Below are 9,725 nucleotides of genomic sequence, written 5' to 3' on the forward strand. Positions count from 1 at the left end.
GGAAGAAGAGCAGGTATGGACCTGCTGTCCTCCACGTTAAAAAGGCTGTGTAAGCCCACAGCTTTAAAGGGATGTGCCCACGATTCGGATACCGAATCACTTTCAAGCATATCCCTAGGGGAAGGGCTGCTGAGTCCCTTGTAAGGGCCAGAGGGGTCAGGACATTTAAAAGTAGTGTGACCGGAAGCTAGTATATGAGCATGCAAGCAGCACGTGTTTGTATTCTGCCTGTACTTCAACTGCTTAACAGCCAGAAATGAAGTAAGTAATGGCCCCGCTCCAGCCACTACCACTTTGGTTGCCATTGCTGCCACCAGGCCCCTATCTCCCGCCCCCCCCCCCCGACCTGGACCTGCACTGGCCGCTGCCACTGGGCCCTGATCCAGCCCTGGCCCTGCTCTATCCACCAACAAGCCCTGATCAAATATGGCCCCACTCATCTGGCCCCACTCTGGCCACTGGCCCTGCTCTGGTTTCACTCTGGCCACCAGCCCTGCTCTCGTCCTGCTCCATTTGCTGTCTCCATTGGCCCCACTGCAAACACCATTGCCATCACCAGGTCTGCTCTGGCTGCTGCCGCCACCCCAGTAGCCAATCAGTTCACTTGTCAATAAGAAGCAGAATCACCTCTTTCCTGTCTGTCCTCTTTCCTCCACTGACCTTTTCATGCCACTAAGTCACCCTTTGTTCAAATGGCAGTAAGAAGCAAAAATTGCCTCTTTCCTCACAGGAACAAGAAAAAATTGAGGAAAAACATGCCCAATCTGAGATATTGTACAGCCTGTACAGGCTGATGGCAAAATAAAAATCTGCAGATTAGCGTGACAGCAACGTTTAAGAAGATTTTGGTAACGTGTGTCTGAGCAAATTGAGAGCGCTGTTACCTACACAGCTTACCCAGGTAGTATACTGGAGCATGGAGGACCTAACCAAATTATGTTTCCATGGCTACAATTTTGTAAGTCAAAACAATATCCTAGACTGGACATAAAGTCTCATGCCGCCATGGCATGAACATCATGAGCCATCGAATCTCCTCACTTTTTGGAGTTCAATTGGAGCTGCCACATCCATGTTTCCTGTAAATCAAAGGTTTTTTGCTTTAATTGAAAATTGCTATGTTCGATCTTGCCGGTGCAGAAATATGGATGTGCCTGAGAAGCAGAGCATGAATTTATGAGGGTTACTGAGACCTCTCTTAACAAGCACATTGAAGGTGCTGTATAAACAAACATAATACAGATTTAGGAGTATTTCTATACATAGGTGCTACACTTAAGCCTTATAGCAGAATCCGTACATTCAGTATCAGATTCCGTATCAATATCATACTCTGTTCTCCCACAATCAATGCTTACTATAGCACTATTCACACATTATGTTCAATACTTGTGCAATCTGTGTACTGTACAATGTGTACTGTACCTCTACACAGATAATTATTCACATGTTATGTTGAACATAGGTTCAGCAGTACACTTCCTACCCGTAATGTACATTTGAGATGCCTCTATCCAGGTTCACTTTTAAAATAAACTCAGGAACACTCATTTACACAAAACATGTACAAATCTATAGATGCCTGAATGCAGATATATAACGTCTGAACAGGGCTTACATTTGGGTCTATTCATAAGATCTACTTTGCCAGTGACCACAAAAAAACCCACAAAAACTTCCACCATGGCTTCATTTTTAACAAACAACAAAACAGACACTCAAGAGTTCTCGATTAAAATGGAAAACTAATGGTTGCTACATCTCACCTGCTGCATGTGTGCATCATACTGTTGAAACAACTCTCACTTTTACTTTTACACACTGAAGTAGCAGCCCATTTTCATGAAGCAAACATGAATTTCTATGCATCCCACAAAGAACAGAAGTCAGACGAACAGGAAGCAGTCTCAGAAGCCCCAGGGCTAGAATTTAGCTCTCATGTTGGAACAGACCTGACACAATTTTTCCTCCCTCTAAATATGGGAAAGCCATTTGCATTCATTCTTCTACTTGTTTCATGAAGAAGATTGGTGTGTTTATGTACTCCACAAAGACAGATGACTCACTGAATTGTAGGGTTAGTTAGGAGTGCCTTGAAACTTAAATATCACCTAATGCATCTTTCCTGCCCTTAAGCAAATATAGTTTAACTGTGCAACTCTTATTCACACACCTTGTGGATCCAACTGTCATGACTAAGTAGCATTTATTACATTTATATCCTTCCTTTCTTCTCAGGTGAACACTAACCATTTATATCCTGCATTTCTTTCCGGTCACCCATCCAGACACTAGCCTGGCCTAGACCTATTAAAAAACAGACAAATTAAAAAGGATGTACACTCTAAATTATTTAACTTCACACTATTATATATTATTAAGTGCATACCTAAAAGTGTAGAGTGCAACTTACAAATACCTTTGCAAGCACAATATCATGCAAGAACACTCATCCATGAGCTGGGATACACTGCTGCTCCTCAGTCCTATTCACATGTTATGTTGAACACAGTTATAGCAGTATACTTCCTATCTGTACCTCACATCTGACGGATCTGTACCCAGGTTTAAAAGTAACAATGCATGATACAAGTGTATAGACACCTAAACACAGCTACAATAAAATGTCTGAATAAGGATCTTGTCAAGAGTCCATATCTCATGCCAAACCCATTTTTGCAAAACAAATCTTAGGAGCAGTCAAAATCTGCAGGATCATGATCATAATACAGGATTTTAACATATTCAGCTATTTCATCAGCTGATACAGAACAAACATTTTTTAATATTCTCAAATGCAATCATTTGAACATTTAAACAATAGCGAGAAGCCCACTCTCTGCCAAAATTATAAATCACCAGTTCCCTCAGCTTCTCCTGGTGGATTCAAGATGCAACCAGATGCAACTTCATCATTCTTCTCTAAGCCCTATTCAATTCATTAACAGGCCACAAAATCTAGTTCTCTAACCACTGGGGCACTTGCCTAGATTCCCCCCACACCCCACTGTGCACTTAGAGAAAGACAGGAAGCACATCAGAAAGATACACACACTCTCTCTCTTATACACACAAGCTAGGCCTGTTGGATGACTTGGGGTATTACTGCTCATATAAGCTAGATACACAGCATGATCCTAACGCTACGCCCAGAAAACGCGAGGGTGGGGAAAGCAGCAGAGTCCAAAGGGCACGATGAGTGACTTGGGGAGCGGGTGGAACAGAAAGCAACCTTTCGCAGCCCCCCTGAGAGTTCCCATGGCGCCGTAACAGTGGAGGGCAGCAGGAGGGGCATAACCACCTCTTACCCTATATAGCTTCAAGTTGGGTGCTACAGAAGGCAGGAGGGGAAGGCAGTCAGGGGTAAGAGGAGGGAGGGGAGATCGGGGCCTATGGGGACGAAGAAGGGGCCCTGGACGCAGCGGGAGGGGGGCAGCACAGCTGGAGGGGGGCTCTCTTGCCTCACACACGCGTGCAGGGAGAGGGGGACTCTTACCCCAGGACGCGCCGTTTCCGCCTGTTCTCGTCGGGCGGGTGAAGCTGGGCGAGGTGGACCCGCCTCAAGTGGCTTCCGCAGCTCCCTCAGCCGAGGCCAAGGCGGGCGAATGCAACAGCAGCGATTATAGGGCACGGCCCGGGTCGCCGAAACTGGCAACAAGCCGCCCACTGGCGCTCTGAGGCGACGCCGGGCGAGAAGCGGGAAACGCAGCAGCAGCAGCACCACCAGCGAGACAGCGCGAGGAGGACGAGGAGAGGCGGCGACAGCAGCGCGAGACCGTGGGTGGGGCTACGTCACTCTCTCGCTGCGCGGGACTGAGGGGGTGGGGTTAAGAGAAAGGAGTGGGGGTGGGGGGCGAGTGCTGTGGAGGTGGGCGGGGCTGAATGGAGCACGGCGCGGGGGCGGAGGTGGGCACCCCTCTACCTGTCCCAAAGCCGCAGTGGGAAGGGGGTGCCGCCATAGAATTGGTGGGCAGTAGTAATAACCTGCACGGGGCAAAAATTCGGCATGGGATTTGGACAGGAAAATCTTATTTCTGGACAGCTTAGAGCTTGTCTGCGTTGCTGCTGACAACTTGTTCACAGCTGCCTGTGAGGGTTGCCGGAACAAATATCCCTGCCAATAGCATCCCTCCAGTGGCTGTTGCTGGTGTCGACCTTAGGTTTTGTTTTCGATTGTGAGCCCTTTGGGGACAGGGAACCATCTTATTTATTTGCTTTGTTTTTCTATGTAAACCGCTTTGAGAACTTCTGTGGAAAAGCGGTATATAAATAGTAGGACCCCTTCCATCTGCAGATGGAGACTCGCGTTACTGAATGCATGGCCACACACAAAATTCCCTGCATATAGAAAACTAGATGTCAGGGTGAACGCTTCTTCCTTACATGCTAGCTTTCTTTATGCAGGAATGGAAGAAGAGTAAATCATGTGAGCTCCCCTCCTGCTGTCTGAAATGGTGCGGCCCAGAAGCAGGTTTACCAGTTTTGTTTGCCCTGATATACACTAGTCATCAATATCTGTTTTAATAATCTACAACATTGAGCTGATTATATACTGGATATGGGACAGAACCATAACAAAATTCTCATTGACTTAAATGGCACTCAAGAGTGCCCATTATCTTGTTTATGATAAACCTTGTCCTTGTTTAAGATAATGGGCAGAAGCCAGACTTGTTATTCATGATTACGCACTACTGAGACAAGGTAATCATGACTAACTTAGGTCCAATTAATTCCAATGACCTAGTAAGACCAGTGTCTTGTATTTATGAATTAAAGATTTGCCCAAAGATGAACAAAACATGTCTGTAGTGTGTGTACATGGATAAAGATTCTGAGATTATGTGTCCATATCTGTGCACAAATGTTATTTCTTCACACAAACATATTTCAGATAATAATTTGAAATCACCATGGTATGATATGTAATTAAACTGCTCTGCTGAAAAAGCAGTTCTTGTTTTGAAATGGAATACTTGTTTGTATTCAGCTTATGGAAACATTTAGGGAGATTAGTTTAATTCAATTAGATAAAGCTAAACACAGGCAGTTCTATGGCCTTTGTCCTTTAGAAGGCAAGATGCAGGTCAGTGTGCTTTTTAGATACAGCTTTCCAAGCACAATTTTCCATGTTGGATTCTATGAAAAAGTTCTAATTCTTCCTTAATACTCTGGGAGAGAATTACACGAACAGCTTCGCTTGTTGGTGTTTTCCAGCCATTTCCAATGCTGAAGAGAGAGTGTTTTTAAAACTGAGCAGTGGTTTGTCCTTTCAACAAATGGAACTGCTGCCTGCAGTGAAAATAAAAAGCAAAGGTCCGGATGTGCCAACAGTTCCTTCTTCAACATACCTATCCCTTTCTTTGTATCCTGGTCATACAACATTCTTCTCAGCCCACAGACTTAGTAAAGTGTAACCTGATCCTAAGCATCTGGTTCAGAAATAAGTTCTACTGATTACCATGCGGCTTACTTCTAGGTAGGTATGCTTGGGATTGCAACCTAAGGCAGTGGTATAACATGGGTCCCATCAGATAATTTCCCCATACAAATCAATGGGAAACTCGAAAAGATTAATAACTCTGAGAATTATCAGCACTCTCTCCAAACTAGAATTCCCAAGATAGGATTGGTATAAAACATGTATATGTTTGAAGTATAGTTTGGTGCCCACCAGCTACATCTTTCTCCAGTGCTGAAGGATACATCTTGTCCCCACCTCTGCAGGTAGCAGTTATGTCATTGCCTGTGGTTTCTCTATTACGAGCACTCGTCTCCTTGGTGATGGCTAAAGCACCATCACTAAGCTTTAGCCAGCAATGTGTGCAGGATGCAAGAGAAGAAGTAGCATCTCACAGGGATGAAGGAAGAAGTAGCATCTCCTCCTCCTATCCCAAGAATAGATGGGATAATCATGGCAAAGCAGCTGTGCTCCTTTTAAATATACAAATGAGTGGTAGGGCTCCCAGATAAGTATCTTTCTGCTCTAGAATAGGAATTTGTAATAGCTGGAGGAAAAGTACCTTTCAGTCTGCAAAACAGTAATCCAAATGGTCGGATTAAAGTTTAACTATCATAGATGTATTCTGTGATTGTCTTGAAAAGGTCACTGGGCCAGAAAAGAAACCAAGTAGCCATTTTCTTTGGCAAGAAATTTATTATTTATTTATTTAAAATGTTTATATCCCGCCTCTCCAGTACACTACTGCTCAGGGTGGCTCACAACATTAATAAAACAGATACAGCATAAAATAAGACTAATGATGGTAAACAAGTTAAGTCAAAATACCAGGCTAAAACCAAATTTAAAATAACTTTAAAAAAAGTTTTGAATTAAAAGTTATTTAAAAAGCTAAAAACTGAGAACTATACAAACTAAATAACCTACCAGATTTTAAAAGAGGTTTTTAATTGTGTGTTTTTTTTTAAACACTGAGCGGGGGGAGCATGGTGGAGCTCTTTGGGAGGGTGTTCCAAAGCCGAGGGACCACAACTGAAAAGGCTTTGTCTCTGGTCCCCACCAACTGGATCTCTGTTAGTGGTGGGGCCATGTGTAGAATATGAGGTGACAAGCAGAGGGCCCTGGCAGGTTCATATGAGTGAATGCAGTCCGACAGGTACCCTGGCCCCAAGACATTAGAGCTTTAAAGGTCAAGACCAGTGCCTTGAATCTAGCCTGGAAGCAGACACCAGTGAAGGTGCTGCAGGATGAGTGTGACCCTCATGAAGTGACTTGTACATATGAGCATCCTTGCAGCAGTATTCTGGACCAGCTGACGCTTCTGAACCATCTTCAAGGGCAGCCCCATGTAGAGTGCATTGCAGTAGTCCAATCTGGATGTTACCAATAAGTGACTGAGGTCAGGTCCAACTTCTCCAAGCAGGGTTACAGCTGGCGTACCAACCGTAGCTGGTAAAAAAGCAGCTCTGCACACCGCCGCTGCCTGAGCCTCCAAGGATAGTGTTGGGTCCAGAAATACTCCCAAGTTACAGACTTTGAGGTGATTCTCACAATCATCCAAAAGCGGGCTAAGGAAGCCTAGCCCGCTTTTGGGTGATTGTGTACTGCAATGGGAGCCGCGCAGCTCCCAGAAGCTAACCGCCTTAAATACCCCTCCCCTAAGATGAGGTTAATGGAGCGAGCGCTCCGTTAACCTCCTCTTTTTGCTTGTGTGTTGCCACGGCGCGCAGTGACACATGAGTAGACCCAGGATACCCCGCCTCTCCAGGATACCCCGCGTGCTCGTGTGGGACATCCTGGAACTTCGGGGGCTGCGCAGCCCCCGATCCCCACAGCCCCCGCCGGCTCTGTGACAGAGCTGGCAGCCATGTGGGTGGCCAATCTGGCCACCCAGGGCTCCAGGCTTGATCGTCTGTAGGGAGAGTGGGCTAAGCCCACTCTTCCCGCAAACCCCCTTATGGTGCTTCTCACTGATTGTGAGAATCGCCTCTGTCTTTCAGAGGGAGTGTGACCCGGTCCAAGACCAGATTTACCTCACTACTCGGTGATCAGTTTTACCAACCCAAAATACATACGTCTTATCTGGATTAAGTTTCAGCTTGTTTGCCCCCATCCAGAATAGCCTTCAAACCCCAGTTCAGAGCATCTGCTGCCTCTCTGCTAATTTAAAAGATAGGTAGAGCTGGATGTAATCAGCATATTGATGGCAATGAAGCCCACACCCATGGATGACTCTCCCAGAAGTTTCATGTAGATGTTAAACAGCACAGGGAACTGAATACATCCCCCTCATGGTGGTGGATAAGTCCTTAAGAGGTAAGTCCTTTCTTGCCAAAGAAAATGGCTACTTGGTTTCTTTTCTGGCCCACTGGTTCAATTTCTAGTCCACTGGCCTCTTCAGGCCAATCATCGAAGACTAAGAGTGCAAACTTTCAAGGTTATCGGTTTACTTAAATTTTAATGATTCTTTTTAAAAAATTCTAATACTTTTAAAAGTGTCATAACTACTTTGTTTCATGTCAAAAAGTTAAAAAAAAGTTTTAGAATTGAATTCCCCACTCTGTCCATCATTCAAGCCTCATTAGCAGGAAACTGCTCCTTGTCTTCATTTCTTCTTCTTCTTCTTCTTCTCCTCCTCCTCCTCCTCCTCCTCCTCCTCCTCCTCCTTGAACATCCACACATTTAACCCTACAATAATGTAGGAACACCATGAAATTTCAGAGCTTTCTGCCCAGCCATTCAGGAATTGCTAATATTTTTGAGTTTCCCACTGATTCCTATTGGGAAATTATTATTTAAGTTGGAAATTCAAACACAACTCACTACTGGCAGCCCATTTTCATTGCACACATTTGCTCAGTTGTAGACCTGCCCCTGACCTAAGGCCAAATGACACAAAAGGCCTTTTGAATCGGATCCCCTGTGCTTTTATAAACATTTAATAGCCACCATTAAAGGCACAACCTAGATGTTATATTAAGACCATTATTAAAAATCAAATCACAAGAGATGGGCCAAGAGATGGGAAAACTCCCCCCTGCACCACTGTTCCACTGAAAATCCCCCTCCCCCCTTAAGCAGCTATTTGCCCTTAAAGTGGCTCAGCAGCACCAGTGACCATTGCTCTTGTTGCCACAAATGTGGACAATGGACACTTTCCCATATTTTCCCTCTTTTTCAAGTCATGGAAAAGGTCCACTTGTAGGAGCAGCAGAACATGAGAATTAGAAATTCACACAACTTCAGTCTTCAGGAAAAGGTAAGTTTGGAAGGCTCTCTTGGGACCCTTCCAGACAGCAACAAACAGCACTCTGAAAAGGGCTTGTGAGTAAGCTGAAAACAAGAGCTTATTCAGCATCCAAATACTCTCCCGGATTCCCATTGTCTTCTCCAGAGTGAGCTCATGCACAGGCCATGTGGCCAGCAGGGACCTCACGTGATTTCTTCAGTGCCACCTGCTGAGTTTGACCAGCTCTTGCTTTCAGTGATTAACCCATCTTTCCCCATTTTGTCAGAAAAGTGGTGGGTTATTTATTTATTAGCCTACTTTCTAGTAGGCTTATGAGATCAAATTGGTTAGCCAGTCCAACATTCCATGTGTCCGTGTGTATGTGTGTCTCCTCCCCGTCCCACCATCAACTTCGCAACACCTGGACCAATATGAACCAAATCGGGTACAATTGTAGGGACAGACACATAGGGACACTTCATTGGTGTAGTTTGTGATGATATCATCCACCCCAAGATGGCGGACCCGTAAACCTTTGAAGCGCAAGCGGGCTAACTTGTGAACCACCTAATTGATTTGAACCAAATTTGCCACCACTGTAAGGACACATAGGGATGCCCCAATAGCATAGTTTGTGATGATGGCATTCACCCTAATTCAAGATGGCAGATGCGTGAATGTTTGAGGTGCAAGTGGGCTAACTTGTGGACTGTCTAACCAATTTGAACCAAAATTAGGTACAGTTGTAGTGAGTGACACAAAGGGACACCTCAGTATAAATCAGTCTATATAAAACAGCTCATAAAACAGGTAAAAACAATCTCAGTGGATAAAAACAGATTAAAATTTAAATTTCAGTTAAAAACATGGGAAAACATACATCTTGAGGGTCTTCCTAAAAGCAAGCAGAGAAGGAGATGCTCTTATTTCATCAGGGAGTCTATTCTAGAGCTCTGGGGCAGCCACAGAAAAGGCCCAGTCTTGAGTCGCCACCAAACAAGCTGTTGGCAGCTGTAACCGGACCTCTCATATGAT

At 44.8% G+C, this 9,725-nt stretch overlaps 1 protein-coding gene across 3 annotated transcripts in view; it reads right to left on the bottom strand.

Annotated features, from left to right (window-relative positions):
- Positions 1-3,802, bottom strand: part of STARD3NL (STARD3 N-terminal like) — a 28,517-nt gene extending 24,715 nt beyond the window's left edge. For 2 of the 3 annotated variants that reach the window (XM_053264069.1, XM_053264068.1), the window contains exon 1: positions 3,497-3,802. The gene's annotated coding sequence lies outside the window, so the exon portion shown is untranslated. Of the gene's footprint in view, positions 1-2,250; positions 2,308-3,496 lie in introns of all 3 variants that reach the window. The other variant, XM_053264070.1, reaches the window with a different exon arrangement.
- Between the last annotated feature and the right edge of the window lie 5,923 nt (positions 3,803-9,725).

The sequence above is a fragment of the Hemicordylus capensis genome, chromosome 6, assembly GCF_027244095.1.
Source record: "Hemicordylus capensis ecotype Gifberg chromosome 6, rHemCap1.1.pri, whole genome shotgun sequence".
Lineage (NCBI taxonomy): Eukaryota > Metazoa > Chordata > Lepidosauria > Squamata > Cordylidae > Hemicordylus > Hemicordylus capensis.